Genomic DNA, 15,760 nt, shown 5'->3' on the forward strand with positions numbered 1-15,760 from the left:
CTTTTCTAACAGACCTTGTATGTGCCGTATCGTGTTTATTATCGCAGCGCACAGTACAGGTGTGCCTTATACAAGAAGCAATATGAAACATGCACCACTTGCGGTAGAGTTGAACACAGGGCTGATGTCTGTCCATAACCTGAAAAGAGAAGATTCCGGGGTTGCGGGACGCTGAACCCAACCGAAGAGCTGAAATGTGAGCCAAGATTCTATCTGTGCAGTAACGGACACTTAACAGGAGACAAAAAAAATGCAAGAGATGCATCAAAACACCCTATTTATTTATCAAAGAAAAGAAGATGGGAAAAGTGCACAACACAGCAACAGAAGGATGAGGAAATGGAAGTGGCAAGCGACTATGCCAACCAAGAAATTTGGACACAACACAAGGCGGAAACCCGTGGTCAGAAACAGTCTCCAAGCAAAACAAAGAACAAAGCGGCTGGAGGAACCTAGAGTCCTTCCAGGCCGGAGAGATGGAATGAAAAAGAAAATGAGAAATCCACAGGGCCAGGTGCAGATCCAGTTCAAGACCCGGTTCAAAGACAAGGGATGGATCCAGACCAAGGGCCCATTCTGGATCATGACCGACGACAGCAAATGAAGCAAACCCTCAAGTGGACTCTGGCGGTGGCCTGGCTAGCTTAACATAGGTGAGCTGGGCAAGCATACCTCTTTGCTGAGGTATGCTTGAACCAGGGAATGGTTTCTTACCCTCGTATTCAGAAATGCACCTTAACTTGAAGCCACAACTTGACTTGATCAAGTCCGCGAAAAGGCAGCACCTGACTTGAATGCGTCCTGAGACAGGCATTGCGTTTCATAGACGCTCCGAGTACCTTCCTTCGTCAAGTTGTCGCCAAGTCACGGTGCGGCACATCTGGGAGCGAGATAACAATACTAACTGAAACGCAATACTTTCTTGTAGTCACATAAATTATGCCAACCAAAAAGCACTTGAAATACGCGCTATTGGCCACCCATAACATCGAAAAGAAAGAAATAATCTCAGAGAAATTGTAATCCAACATGCGCAAATAGACACTACCATCCAAGCCAATCCACAGCAGCTTCCACAAACAGAAAAGCAAACATGGAGTCTGGAGCCGCCGTCGCGTTGCCTGCCTCTCGTAAACCGGCGCCGCGTTTCACGGCAGAAGAAAAGTCATTGTAGATTAGTTTGGTAAATAAGTATAAAAAAGTGATTGAATGCAAGAAAACAGACGTATCACTGAGTCCGAAGGCAGACGCATGGAAACGGCTGTGCACGGAGTACAACGCCCAGCATGGCGCAACTGCTCGCGACTTCAAGCAATAGACCGATCCCACCGACCGATTTGCGCATGCGCCGGCTTTCCGGAAGTAGCACGGCCACCATCTTGGTTGTATTCAACTGGTCAACCACACAACCACAGTACAGCCACTGTAACCGCAATCCGCGCTCGTTGAGTACTGCGCATGAGCTTCCCAGACATCTCTACGACTCCACCACCGAGAAACATTCGTCATGTATTTTAAGAAATTACATCAGCTGTTCATTGCAGCATGTGAGGGGAATGTTGAAAAGAGCCTGCGGCTCCTTCATTTCGGTTGTTACCTGCTGATAACACGTTGGGTATCATATTTGTTCGAGCTTTGTATGTAGTACATGTTGATGTATGCGGTCGTTCTGTGGTACTATTTTTGCACACGTGTATCTCAGTGACTGCACCGTTATGTTTGCTTAGCGACGGACATAATAGGATTTGTATACCTGTTGGAGACAGGTTTGAAGTGCGGCGCTGAAACTTTCGTGCCCTAATGATGCTTACCTACAGGGGTTTCGCGCACGACTTGCAGACTTCGGTAACAGCGATATCTAGAAGTTCTTGGGTAAGCTACGCGGCGTTTTTAACATAAAAACACCGATAGCCAATCATCGCCAAGTCATCGATAGCCAAGCAATAGCTAATCGATCAATAATAATAAATTACGGAAAATTCTGGGGATGACTGGGTAGTGCTTAGCCTTACCCAAATATGTAGCCAATACCTTTGGATAGCCAATCAATAGCTAATTGATAATCGATCAATAATCAATAAATTCCGGAAAATGCTGGGCATGACTTGGTAGTGCTTCGCCTAGCCCAAATACGTGGCCAATACCTTGCGATAGCTAATCAATAGCTAATCGATAATCGATGAATAATCAATTACGGAAAATGCTGAGGATGACATGGTAGTTCTTAGCCTAGCCCAAAACGTGGCCAATCATTGCGATAGGCAATCAATAGCTAATCGATAATCGATGAATAATCAACTCCTAAAAATGCTGGGGATGACTTGGTAGTTCTTTGCCTAGCCCAAATACGTGGCCAATACCTTGCGATAGGAAATCAATAGCTAATCGATAATCAATCAATAATCAATAAATTCCGGAAAATGCTGGGCATAGCTTGGTATTGCTTAGCCTAGCCAAAATATGTGGCCAATACCTTGCGATAGGCAATCAATACCTAATCGATAATCAATCAATAATCAATAAATTACGGGAAATGCTGGGCATGACTTGGTAGTGCTTAGCCCAAATACATGGCCAATACCTTGCGACAGCCAATGAATAGCTAATCAATAATCGATCAATAATTAATAAATTTCGGGAAATGCTGGGGATGACTTGGTAGTGCTCAGCCTAGCCCAAATACGTGGTCAATAGCTTGGGATAGGTAATCGATAGCCAATAGCTAATCGATAAAACTATAAATTCCGGAAAATCTAAGTACACGGGTGTTTTCGCAATTTGCCCCCATCGAAATGCGGCCGCTATTCGTCCCCGTATTTCTTCTCGCGCTGTGTAGTACCACTACCACCTATTAATCCGTTGGATCCACTTCTCTCGAAGCTTTCGCTCTTTAGCAGTCCCTTGTGTGGTTGTTCTAGCACCCAAGAACGCAGCAGGTCAATCCTCCCATCGCACGATGGCTCTACACGAACCATAAAAATTGCCAAAAAGCGTTCGGAAAGAGGACGCACAGGAACTCCACGCGGCTCGAGCGGCCGGATGACTACAAGTACCAGCATGCACCGCGGCAGCGGAGGCGTCGTGAAACTGGCCGGTGGGATCGGTCTATTGAAGAAGTGCTTGGGAAACGTCAAACAGAAATGGAAAGAAGAAAAATCAGAAGAGAAGCGGAAGATCTTGAAGACAGGTAAGCGCTCTCAAAGCAATGTTTGCTTGTGTTGCAGTGCGTGCTCTGTTTCTTTTGTTCAGTGAGTGTCAATATAACCGTAGAACGTTTCCCTCATTCACATGTAAGCCTGCATTTTAGTGCCGCTAGCAAGAGACGGACATGTTCTTTTTTACTCTGTAATAATTCTTCGGCGAGTACCACAACATTTTAGTACCGCAAGTGGAGATCCACAGCAGTTTTGTGCGGTGACGGCGTGGTGTGTATCAAAAGCCGGCAAGCAATGCATCCTACGTCGGAGCCCCAAAGTGGCCGTATGACTGCGTTTCTAGATAACCTGCAGCTGGACGCATGCTGGCAGAGAGCCGTCACATCATAACATGCATTCTATATTACTGTAGCGTTCGTACACACTCCAGGCGTTATGAAAACCTCTCAGAGGATAGAGTGAAGCGTTTGAGAAGTTTTGCATGCATTTCAGACAGTGCATAGCAGGCACCTGGGACTTCCGAAGGGTGTGAGAACTCCCTTGTTGCATACTTGCATTACATGCTTGAGTTGCATACACATGTAAGGAATTGTTTTATAATGCATGCATGTTTGTAAGAACACATGTTTATTCAGGAGAAGGACCAGCCGCTGCCAGCATGACTGCAACATCGGTTTTGGTGGGAGCTGTTGCAAGTCATATGGCCACAAGAATACGCAATGATTACGACTCAGACGGAGCTGCGTACCTGCCACCTGTTCAAAGCGAACCAGTCATCTGGCTGCTGCAGCTGATGATTACTGGCAACGACGTGCCTGCTTGAGAATACTATGGTACAGTAATAACAACATTGTGTCATTGCACATATTGAGTCATTAAATTCCTGAGCACAATATAAGGTGGTGGCTGTGAGAAAACAGCATGACGAGTGTATCGTTCGGCGCCGTTGGCCCATCCTGACAGTCTGAGCATAACGGGAAGAATCATGTCATGTTTATTGAGCAAGGCTTTATATACATGCCTGGATCGGGAGAGGGCAACACCGATATAACTCGTACTTATCGGCACGTGCAGTACATGCCGATATCATCCGATACATCCTCTTTCGTTTGAGAAAACAAAAACAGAACGATTAAAAGTTTCCATCAGAAGGTTAACAAATAGAACAGTGTACTGAAGCGGCAATGTTCATTGCACGCCACTTGGAGGCTGATCAGGACACCTGCACAAAGTTTCTGTCATATGTCAACCGTTGTGGTGGCCGCCGTCGTCTTGTCGAGCATCTCGATGCTGCTGTGGTGCTTGCCGCATTGGGTGCATGTGGATAGGCAGGCCCACCACTGCAATTAGCATAATTGCCATTTTGTTCGCCGAAGTCCTCATTGCTGTCAGAACGTGTACGCCTTCGGAAGGTTTCGCCTGTCAGCAGTGGGTGGAGGCGGTTGTGGCGGAGGACCCTTCCTTCCTCTGTATACAAATGTACAATAATAATAATAATATCTGGGGTTTTACATCCCAGAACCACGATATGGTTATGAGAGACACCGTAGTGGAGAGTTCTGGAAATTTTGACCATCTGGTGTTCTTTAACGTGCACTGACATTGCACAGTACACGGGCCTCAACCATTTCGCCTCCACCGAAGTGCGACCGCCGCGGCCGGGATCGAACTCGCGACCTTTGGGTCAGCTGCCGAGCACCATAGCCACTGTACCACCGAGGTGGACCACAAATGTATAAAGAAGGGATGACACCAGTCCTCTCTTCACTGAAGCGTTAATGAAAAATTTTACAAAATTATATACGAAATGGATATGTGCCAATATACGAATTATTTGGGAAACAAAGCTTATTGCAAAAACGCCATAAACAATAAGCATCATTCCGTATTCAAGTATGCACAGTGAATACTTGAACCGTAAGTAACCTTGCGTGTTTATTGTACAAGTGTCGGCACTTGTGTCTTCACTTCTCTGTGCCTATTTGTTGCACTGCTTCAAAATGAAAATGTAGACTGACTTTCCGAGCTCTATTCACAAGAGCAGCAGTTCGGGAAGTTGCATGTCGTTTTGCATGCTCACGTTGGTTTCGACGGGAATTTAGGGCGCAGGCTCCTTTCCCAAGCGTATCACCCCTGAAGGAAGCCGAACGCCAGGCCGGGGCCCACTTGTACCCATTTGAACCAGTGGGTGCCCGGCGGCGGTGGGAATCGAACCCACCGCCTCCCGCAGCCGAGGCGGGCGTTCTACCACTAGACACAAATTCCACTACCACTAAACACAAATTCAGTTTTAAGGCATATTTTAAATTGGATATAAATGACTACTTTTGATGCTTTATATTTTGCCATGGTGTTATCCACAGAAACATGATTCTGTGGAATTATGAAGCTTTTTTTTAGCGCATGATACAGGTGCCCACATGGATGCCACCAGATCTGTGACAAGTATCGCCCACAAGCCTTCCTTTCCAAGGGATTCAACACCATGGACGGTATCCTTGACTGCACAGAGATCTTCATTGAAACGCCGTCATCTTTTCGCGTTCAAAGTGAGACGTATTCCTTGTACAAGAAGCACAATACCGCCAAGGGACTGATTGCTTGCAGCCCCAACGGATTTGTGACGTTTGTCTCGGACCTCGCACCTGGCCGTTTGTCGGACAAGGCCTTGACCAATCACTGTGGAATCTTGGATAAATTCACTCCTGGGCGCAGCATCATGGCTGATAGGGGCTTCACCATTGCAGATGAATGTGACACGTTCGTTAGCTCTCAACATTCCTCCTTTTATGGGTGGACGGCCGCAGCTGTCAGAAAAACACGATGAGGAAACGACGAATTGCAAGCGTGCGAATGCACGTTGAGAGAGTCATCAGGAGGGTGAAAATCTTTAGAATACTATCACAGATTTTCCCGAACAGTACGGCTGAACAACTCAACAAAGTGTGGCACATCTGTTCCCTGTTGTCTAACTTCATTGATTCACCTTTGCTGAAAACCACACCCAGCTGAACACTAGAAAAACTGCTTTTTGAGATAGTCAGGAAAATTTAGACATTGTCAAAAGTTAATGCCAAACTCTTGTTTCGGTGGCTGCATTGTGTGTATCTCTGCTCCTTGATCTTCCCGTAAAAATTTCTACAGCAAAAGCTTGTTGATTCGTATCTCACAGGACCGAAAGAAATGTCCGAATTAACTAAATTCTGAATTATCGAAAGTATCAAGAAAAAAATCATCAAGTGTGTGTAACGTCAATACACTTCTATTTTCTTGACGAATAAGTAAATCCTGCACTTACTTTGCATAAGAGCAGTTTAAAAGCAGTAATTTTCGCCACTCGTGACCTTGTCCACAATGTAACTGCAGCTCACGACCTTCCTGTCTTCACTAACCCGAAACGTGCTAACTCAAAATTAACTGGAAACGTTGTTCCCATACAATTCACGCTGATGGCAATAGTGATGCCAGATTGCACCGCCTCGTTTCGGTTGCCTGCGAACACTGTTGTCGCTCCTTTGCGCCGCACGATTGTGGTGCTTCGTGTGGGGTGCGCTTTGAGAACCGTTCGAATTAACCGGGTTCCGGCCAAATATGACCGAATTAAGGAGGGTTTGATTCCATTAAACACTTATGCTGGCCGGGACCAGAGAGCGCGCCTGAATTATCTGATTTCACGAATTAATGGCTTTCAAATTAACAAGGATTTACTGTATTTATTAATACGCGAGATTAGTACTCATGTCCTAACCTCACATGTTTTCAGCTAGCTAGCACTTTTTCATTCGGACATCTGAATACTTCTGCATGATCAAACAAGTGTATGCGCTAGAAGGAAAGTGATGTATGTGCTTGTTTTGTGAAAGTGATGGCACAGTGACCTAGCACTTTCAAGAGACTGTCAGCAATGATGTTCAGTGACTGTTCGTTGCCTAAGTGATGTCTTGCATTAATGTATCAATATGTCCTTGCACTGTTGATTGCAGGAAAGGTTTACGTACTGCTATAGTAACATGTGTGATAACTTCTTTGATATATGTCCAACCAGTGGCTGCCATATGAAAGAATTTCAGCGTACAATTAAATTATCAGTGTTCTCACACATGATCCAACAGTCTCCCTCTGTGCTCATGAGCTCCTTGAACTATGCCAGTACGAAATAACTGTGTTTACTTTGTTTCTGTCCACCTCTTGTAAATTATGCGTTAATGCCCTCTGCATATTAAAGTGAATACTCTCCTATGTACAGCTTCATTGCGTAATCCAAACGTTGCTGCTAGTGTAAGTGTCTCAACATCTTGAAACTTTTAACGAAAGACAAAACCATTCTTAGGCACTCGAAGCAAAGACACGTTCGACCTCCCACAGTTAGGAATAAAGCTTTTTCTACGTTTTTATACGGTTTTTCTTTCAAACAAAATTACTGTCATGTGGTTGTGTCAGTGAAGACACAAACAATCAAACCAGTACAGAATGAGTTGTTTACTGGGGCGTACTTGTGGTGAGAAAATGGACTATTCACAGTGCAGGCAAAAAACACTTGCAGTACAGAGATAGTGGCAAGACACATGCTTTGTGCTGAGCAGTGGTAATATGAGTAGGTCACATGAAAATAAACAATCGCATGTGGCATAGGCTGCAGCAGATGGCAAACTTCAGGTCGCACACAGTAACAGTTCTTGCGTCATGCCACCAAGCATGACATCATAGTCCAGTACACCAATATGTCCACATACATCGTAAGGTCCTAAGTATCATCATAGATGGTTCTCGTTATGTCATTGTATCCGGGTCCATAATCCAAACCAGTTGGTATTCCTTGTGGCATCGTTGAAGGTTGAAGCAATGAGTGTCAATCCTTTGTTGGGTCTTGATATGCAGGAGGGCAAGCAGTCTTGCTTCTTTAGCTCATTTGCAGATAAATTGCGAGATCAAGATTGGCTTTGTTGGTGACATTTGGCTGCATTGCATTGAACGTCATTGGGGTATTCCTCGCATAAACCAGCTTGAATGATGCATGTTCGTTGTTTCTAGTGTTGTTACACAATGCATTTTCTATGGAGGCGAAAATGCCTGAGGCCTGTGTACTTAGATTTGGGTGCACATTGAAGAACCCCAGGTGGCCGAAATTTCCAGAGCGCTCCACTACGGCGCGTCTCATAATCATATCGTGGTTTTGGGACGTTAAGCCCCAACAATTATTGTTATGATTAAAGATAGAGAGCTGCTATGTAGCAGCTTTGTGCCAATCCTCGGCCAGATACATGGTATATATTAGTACTGAGGATAATTTTCTGCACACGTCATTAAAGTGAGATTACGCATAGTACATCATACACCAGCAGAATATAAATGATGCAGAAAGGGATGACAAAGAGGAACAGTAAATTAATTTACACTGATTAAGAAAGCTGCCAATTTCCAGAGAAATAAGGCACCAGGTACTGGTCAGCAAAAAACTTGCAGCACTTTACCAGCTCAGTGAAGAATGCCTCATCAAAAAGTACAGGAATTTGCACACACTTTTCTTCACTGTACACGAAGAGGACAGAACTCTCCAGACCGGTAACCCCCATTTGTGCCTGCACCTGGGTAAAATACCTGCTGCTGGCTTTGAGGCATCCACCACGCAGTTCATTCTTTCAAAATGCATCAATTCTCATGGGGCTTTTGATCTCCAAAAGGCGTGGTGCACAACAACTGCATGTAGCGATTCCGTCTGGGCTTGCCCCAAGGAAAGGATGGCTGCGGCATAAAAAAAGACCACACTGCCCCACGTCAATGTCCACGTGCTGTTTATTTTTTTTTTCAAGAAAGGCCTTCCTTGCGCTGTCTTCGCATAAAAGGCCCCACTTCCTGGCATAAGTAGCACGCACTTTCTTACCCATGATAGTGCTTAGCAGAGAGCGCACATCATGGGGCCCCATCTTTTTTGCACGTGCTATTCATCCATGTGTACACTCTATGCGCCGATGATGCAGTTATAATTCTTTTCCGGTAATGATGCCACATGGGTGATCCACTCTGGAGCCTTGTGGCATTCTCCACAGCATTCACGTCACCAACTGTGTACTGCACTGCACTTCCAGCTTTTACAGCATCAAGCCATCGTTCAGGCATTGCTTTGTCTTCTTCAGCACAATTTGCTGTTTCTGCAATTCTCACGGGCAAAAAGTCGTTTGCCTCGAGAATGTCGGCAAAGCAGTCGAGGCCGCATTTCTTAAGATTGCCTTGCAAGTTTATCAGGCTGGGTGTTTTCACCACCTTTCTGTCTGCTTTCAAAGAGGAATACTGCATTCGCTTTTGGTGTCGTTCTGGTGCACAGCTGATCCTGTCACAGGTGTCCTTGGAAAAGACTACATTCTCAAAATCTTCCGTGACCTTCCTGGGGTCTCTGGGGTGATACCACTGTCTTTCCGTCTCTGTGCACGAGAGAGAGTCTGGCACAGATGCCAAATCATGCTGTGCAATGTACATTAAACCATACAAGACGCAGCAGATGTGCTTGCACACTGCACCTTTGCCTGCAACGCAGGTGCAGCCCCCCGAAAACTACCTCACCATCACATTTACACAACTTGATGGATGCCTTGTACAGGGTCCTAGTAGTCATGGAAGCTAGCACTTCTGCACGTACAACAGTCTCTGCACCACTGCTTTCCAAAAACTGTAGCTTCTGTAGATGTCCTGATGTCAAGAGGCGTATCCCAGCATCTCAATGTTTTTGAGCACCTTTGCTTTCTATGTACCTGCATGGAATATTATAATGCCAGCATATAGTGTGCAACTAATTGAGTGCAGATGTACACCTGGAAAGATAAAGTGAATAATACCATTTTTATGAAATTGCAACTTACCGTATAACAGGAGTTCAAGAACTGTTCTGAAAGATTATAATTGTGTGGTAAATGACCCCTCAAGCTTCATAAAACAGTATCTCTCTCTCTCTCTCTTTGCCTTTTGTCACAGTGTACTGTGCTGAGCAACGGAGTCAATGAATCAATCCAGCTGGTAAAGCATAAGCGATAACAAGCTACTGACCAAGGACAAGCACCTGCCCCCAGCTCAACACTGCAAACACAGTTCTATATCTGCAATCATAGGTCGGCAAAAAAAGTGGAGCTCACCCAGACTCACTCACGATTTCTATTTTGCGCTTAGGGCTCCCTCAGGCTCAGACTTGCCAAAATTTTTCCTGAACTGGACGCACTCGGACTCACACTCACAAAAATTTTTTTCCCAACCGGACTCACTAGTACTCACACTCACATAAAGTTTACTCCCCCGGACTCACTCAAACTCAGACTCACGGCTCGATCTGAGTCTGAGTGAGTTGGAGTGAGCCGACTCATGAGTGAATTTGCAGACCTATGTCTACAATACACTAAAAGCAAACTGGGGACACAGAAGGCAAACAATTTCTGTCAGAGTGAAAGCTCAACCCTTGAGAATGTCTGAAACGTCAGCATTTGAGGCAGCAGCGCTTCAGTAAATGAGAAATGACCAGTTTGAGGATTTTTTATTATGTTACAGACTTAACTGGCTTACTCCAAACTCACAGTGTGCTGCCAGGTTTCCCCGTGCCTTTATGAACTCGATCACATTTTTGAGGAATGTTGAAGGATTAAGTGGAATCATGCGCGTGTGTCAGACACTGTTTGCTGATAGTAGGCCTCCCATAGTTTGCGACACATTCCGGTACTACATGACAGGACATTACCTGGCATGGCCAGCAGATTTAGAGCACTCACTCTTTAAGCAAGCTTATTATTTTGCAGTGTGTAAGTGCACTTTTATGTTGCACACACTGACTGTTTGCCGGATGCTTTGATGACCTGCCCCGTTTTGTAGGTTTATTATGCGGTAGTTTTTTATCTTTCTGTGCTTCCAGTTTTCTTTGTGTTCAAATCCTTCCGATTCGTCATCCCTTTTTTTCATCTTTGTAGTAAAATATTAGATTCTTGCACTGCACTTTTTGTATACAGATGTTTGTTACTCTGTAACCTCCCTGAAAAAATGTCCTTGTGATGCTACAGCAGGTCCAAATAAATAATTAGGTAATGATATGTGGCATGCAGATGTTTATACCACTCTGTGGATGTGCTTGCTGAAAATTCAATGTCATTTAAGTCAAGCTGCTGTGTGCAAGAGCTGAAAGTTGATTTTCCTTTATGTGCATTCTATCTGTCCTTGCCCCATGGCATTCAAGAAGTTGGCACATACTATTTCATATTTTCGTTATTGTTCTGAAAGGCTCAGATTATTTTTACATTCATTGCCATGTCATAATTTTGCTCCTCAACGTGCTCTAAGGAGAAATTTCATAGGTGATATTTGTCAACAAACATTTTGTGGTGACATAATCACCCTAAGAAAGGTTACTTAAGTGTCCTGGAAAGGGGACGCACTAAAAAACAAGCTTTAACCCATGTCTCGGCTTATTTATAAATTGGTTCCACTTTAACACAATGTTGTACATACCTATAGATGTGTTCTTTTCCAAAGAATGGGTTCAGTGACATTGTCTGACTGGTCCACATTTCCTGGTTGTCGGTTATAGGTCTACATGCCATGATCATGATATACAGGCCTGCGACAAAACAATATTTAGCATGTTGCAACCTACCATAGTCAAGTGCTAACACACTTTTATGAGCTTGTCATATAATAAAATTTCATAAGCCAGAGGTTTATATGGCGTGATTATTCTTACTGTTTCAACCATACTCTTAGATGACCACACTATGAGGACCAGCACACATGCAGCTAACTCCCGCAGCCTTGACCATATGCTGCTTAATGTGCTAACTTGGTCGTCTTCCACAAACAAAGCTCCACTGAAAACGCAGCTGCTTTAGGAAAGTGCTAGCAATAAACTATCCATACACAATAACCATCAATGCAAAAGGAATAATGGTGCAACACGAACGCGGCACGAACTACGGTTCCGTAAAATTTCAAGTGCTTGGGGGAGCACGTTACTCCGTGAGCGACAAATTTTTCTTAGCCCATGCGCGTCAGTGGCTAGCTACCCATGATAACCGATGCAGCAGAGACGGCTGCACGAAAGCGAACTAGACAAATCGGCATTTCGCCACCCACTACACAGGCGTTCTCGGCTGCGCGTCACGATAATCTAATAAGTAAAGCAGCCTTGCCATTTCCTATATTTCTCCTTGTTGCGTATCGCCTGGGTGGTGGTCAGAGCGACGATACGTAGGCGCGCGTAATCGGTGGGATCAGCTGACCGCTAAGGGCGCATTACAAGAACGGCAGAATCGAGCGCGCAAACACAGTGACAAAATATCGGGCCTGCATTTCCGTGCGTCTTTACTGCTCGGTTTATCAGTGCTCGGAAAGCTCCAACTGCACCACACTCTGAATGTGTTTAGCAAATGCCCGTGGCTAATGCAGCGAAATACGATCAGCACGATGCTTCTCACTTCCGTGAAGCGGCCCATACAGCCTTTGGCAACTACCTTTACATTGCGTTACGTTGACTACACCACTTACATAATCTAAACGTTAACTGACGACTAGCTCAGGGTCACAAACCTCTCTGTTTCAGAATAAATGCACGGAAAGACGACGCCGGCTCGTCGGTTTATGCCGAGCGGATCCGGCCGCTACAGCTGTACAATATAGCGTGATATTTTATAAACTAAGTTATAAGAAATAATAAGCTTCGTTGAAACACTTACCTAGAAGGTCTGAGTAATAATGTCAAGCACATGCGATGTTGATCGAAGTCGATTTTCTTCACACAGCACAAGTTCATCGGAGAGTCCTGCAAACCGCAGCGGCACAAGCGCTCCGAGAACTACAACTAAGATGGCGGCCGGTCAGTCGCCGTCGAGCTTGCGCATGCGCAGTATGCTCGGTGACATCGGTCTATTTTATTTTTTATTCAAAATACCCCTAAAGGCCCTCGCGCAGGAGGGTATTACATAGGGGGTGTTCAATACAACAAAAAAATGTTATAAAGTGGGATTAGTCAAACGTGGAAAGAACAACGCATGAGCGAACACAAATATCACAAAATAATATTAGCTCCAAATAACACAAAGATAGACGTGGAATAAGCAACAACAAACAAAGAGAGAACAATGTGTTGGAAGTTATACAATAAAAATAGCAATAGTTTTATTTTCACTTCACAACTTCCGTCATTATTAGTTCATGAAATTTAACAGAATCAATGACGGTGGCTATGTGTGATGGCAGTGCGTTCCAGTCAATGATTGTACAGGGAATGAATGATTGTGAATAGTTAAAGATATGACACGCAAAACGCCTCACTTTGAAAGGATGGTCACGTCTGGGAAGGACGGCAACTGGTGAAGAAAAGAAGTCGTCATGAAGCAATGGGTGATGATAAAGTTTGTGAAACAGTGATAACCGTGAAACTGCGTCGTTGAGACAAGTCTGGCAGTTCTGCACGAATTTTCAATGCTGAGACACTAGAATGACGGGAGTAGTCTGAAAAGATGAAGCGAACTGCGCGGTTTTGAAGTGATTCGATGTTGTTGATTAAGCAAGCTTGGTAAGGGTCCCAAATGGCACATGCATACTTGATTTTAGGCCGTATTAGGGTGATGCTTAAGCAAGTTTACGTAGGTGCGATGGAGCATGCTTCAAGTTATGTTTTAAGAAACCTAATGAGCGGTTAGCAGATGCGAGTATGACGTTGATGTGATAACTCCAGGATAAGTCTGAAGTAAGGTAAACACCAAGGTATTTGTAAGTAGTAGTAAGTTCAACTGCAGTATTATTTAAAGAGTACGAGGTGGCAATGCGATTAGGGCGTTTAGTGAAGGACGTAAACTTAGTTTTACAAGTATTAAGGCACATTAACTATTTAGAGCACCAAGAGGTGACGCAGTCCAGGTCAGCCTGGAGTGCCCGTTCATCATCTTTACATAAAATTTTGCGATAGATCACGCAATCGTCCGCGAAGAGCCTGATTTGGGATAAAACTGTGTTAGGCAAATCATTAATAAAAATTTAAAAAAGCAAGGGGCCCAGGACGCTGCCCTGAGGAACGCCTGAGTACACTTTCCCAAGGGATGAGGAACTGTTATTGACGGATGTGAATTGGACTCTTCTTGAAAGGAAATCTTTAATCCATGCGAGTACAAGGGGATGAATATTAACCTGTGTTAATTTGATTAGCAACCTGTGATGAGGCACACGGTCAAAGGCTTTGGAAAAATCAAGAAAAATTGCGTCAGTTTGTATGCCAGCGTCAACGGAAGAATGTAAATCATGAACGAACCCAGCAAGTTGAGTGTCGCACGAGTAGCCCTTTCGAAAGCCGTGTTGATATTTGAAAATGATGTTATGCTCTTCCAGATAGTTAATTACCTGCGAGTGAATTATATGTTCGAGAAGTTTGCAAATGGTGCTAGTTAATGATATTGGCCTATAATTAAGTGGGGATGAACGATCTCCAGATTTAAAGATGGGTGTTATTTTAGCGATTCTCCAGTCTTCAGGGATTAAACCAGACGACAAGCACTGCGTAAAGAGAGCAGATAAGATGCGATGAATGCCCTGAGCAACATTTTTTAGTATCTTGTTATTGAATCCAAGGTGATCAGATGCTGAAGTCGTTTTAAGTTTGCTGAGTAAGGAAAAGATACCGGCTTCGTCAATAACTATTTCGGGCATTGAGTTAACGGAAAAAGGGATTACAGTTGGCGATGACGTAACGTCCTCTCGAGTAAACACTGACAAAAAGAAATTATTTAGGACCTGCGCGCACTCGTCCTCGGGAATCGCGTCACTGGTAGCATTTGAAAGGGTGATGTCAGGATGATTACAAGGGTTTATTGTGCGCCAAAACTTTCTTGGGTTGTTGGTTAACATTGATGGCAGATTGTGAGTGAAAAAGTTACGGCGGGTTGATTTTAGCAGCGATTGGTACTGACTGTCACAAAATTTGTACCGGGACCAGGAAGCCGATTCTTTATTTTTATTAGCTTGCCTGTAAAGGCATTTCTTTTTGTTATTAAGTCGCCGAAGCTGGTTATTAAACCAAGGAACTGTGTTAGTACATGGAATTGTTATGACGGGTACAAATTTGTTTATGAGGTCGGCAAATTTAGTTTTAAACAAACTCCAGTTTTAATTTTAATTAATTTTAATTTATCATTTCGTTATTTCAATCACTAAGTACAAGTAATTTCGCCTATGTTGTCCTTGGTGTCATTGTTTGTTGGCTTCTTATGATATGATTAATAAAAATCGGGCCGGTCGGTTCTCTTTCTTCTCGTTCATTACATAACGAGGGCTCGAATCCGGCAACATTGATGCCTTCAGGTAGCATATGTGGGTTTATTGACCAGTTGCCATCACCCAAAAAGATCACGTGCTCGTGATGCCTTTGGCAGAAAGGATGTTCCACATCCGCCCCTAGGTTTGTGAGTGGTGGCGCTGGCTAACACTCCTAGGTTAGTTCTAGTTGTAAAACATAAATACCCCAGAAAGTGGATGGGAAAACAGCTTCGTGGTAGCTCAATGGTACGCATTGCACACGTAATGCGAACCCACCTGTGGACAGTTGTTTTCCTATACATTTTGATTTTCAATTAATTTATCATTTCTTT

General features: G+C 44.1%; 1 pseudogene; it reads right to left on the reverse strand.

Annotated features, from left to right (window-relative positions):
* Window positions 1–8,554: 8,554 nt before the first annotated feature.
* LOC125941108 (uncharacterized) lies at window positions 8,555–11,725 on the reverse strand (annotated as a pseudogene).
* Window positions 11,726–15,760: the final 4,035 nt, after the last annotated feature.

This window comes from Dermacentor silvarum, chromosome 10, assembly GCF_013339745.2.
Source record: "Dermacentor silvarum isolate Dsil-2018 chromosome 10, BIME_Dsil_1.4, whole genome shotgun sequence".
In the NCBI taxonomy this organism is placed as follows: domain Eukaryota; kingdom Metazoa; phylum Arthropoda; class Arachnida; order Ixodida; family Ixodidae; genus Dermacentor; species Dermacentor silvarum.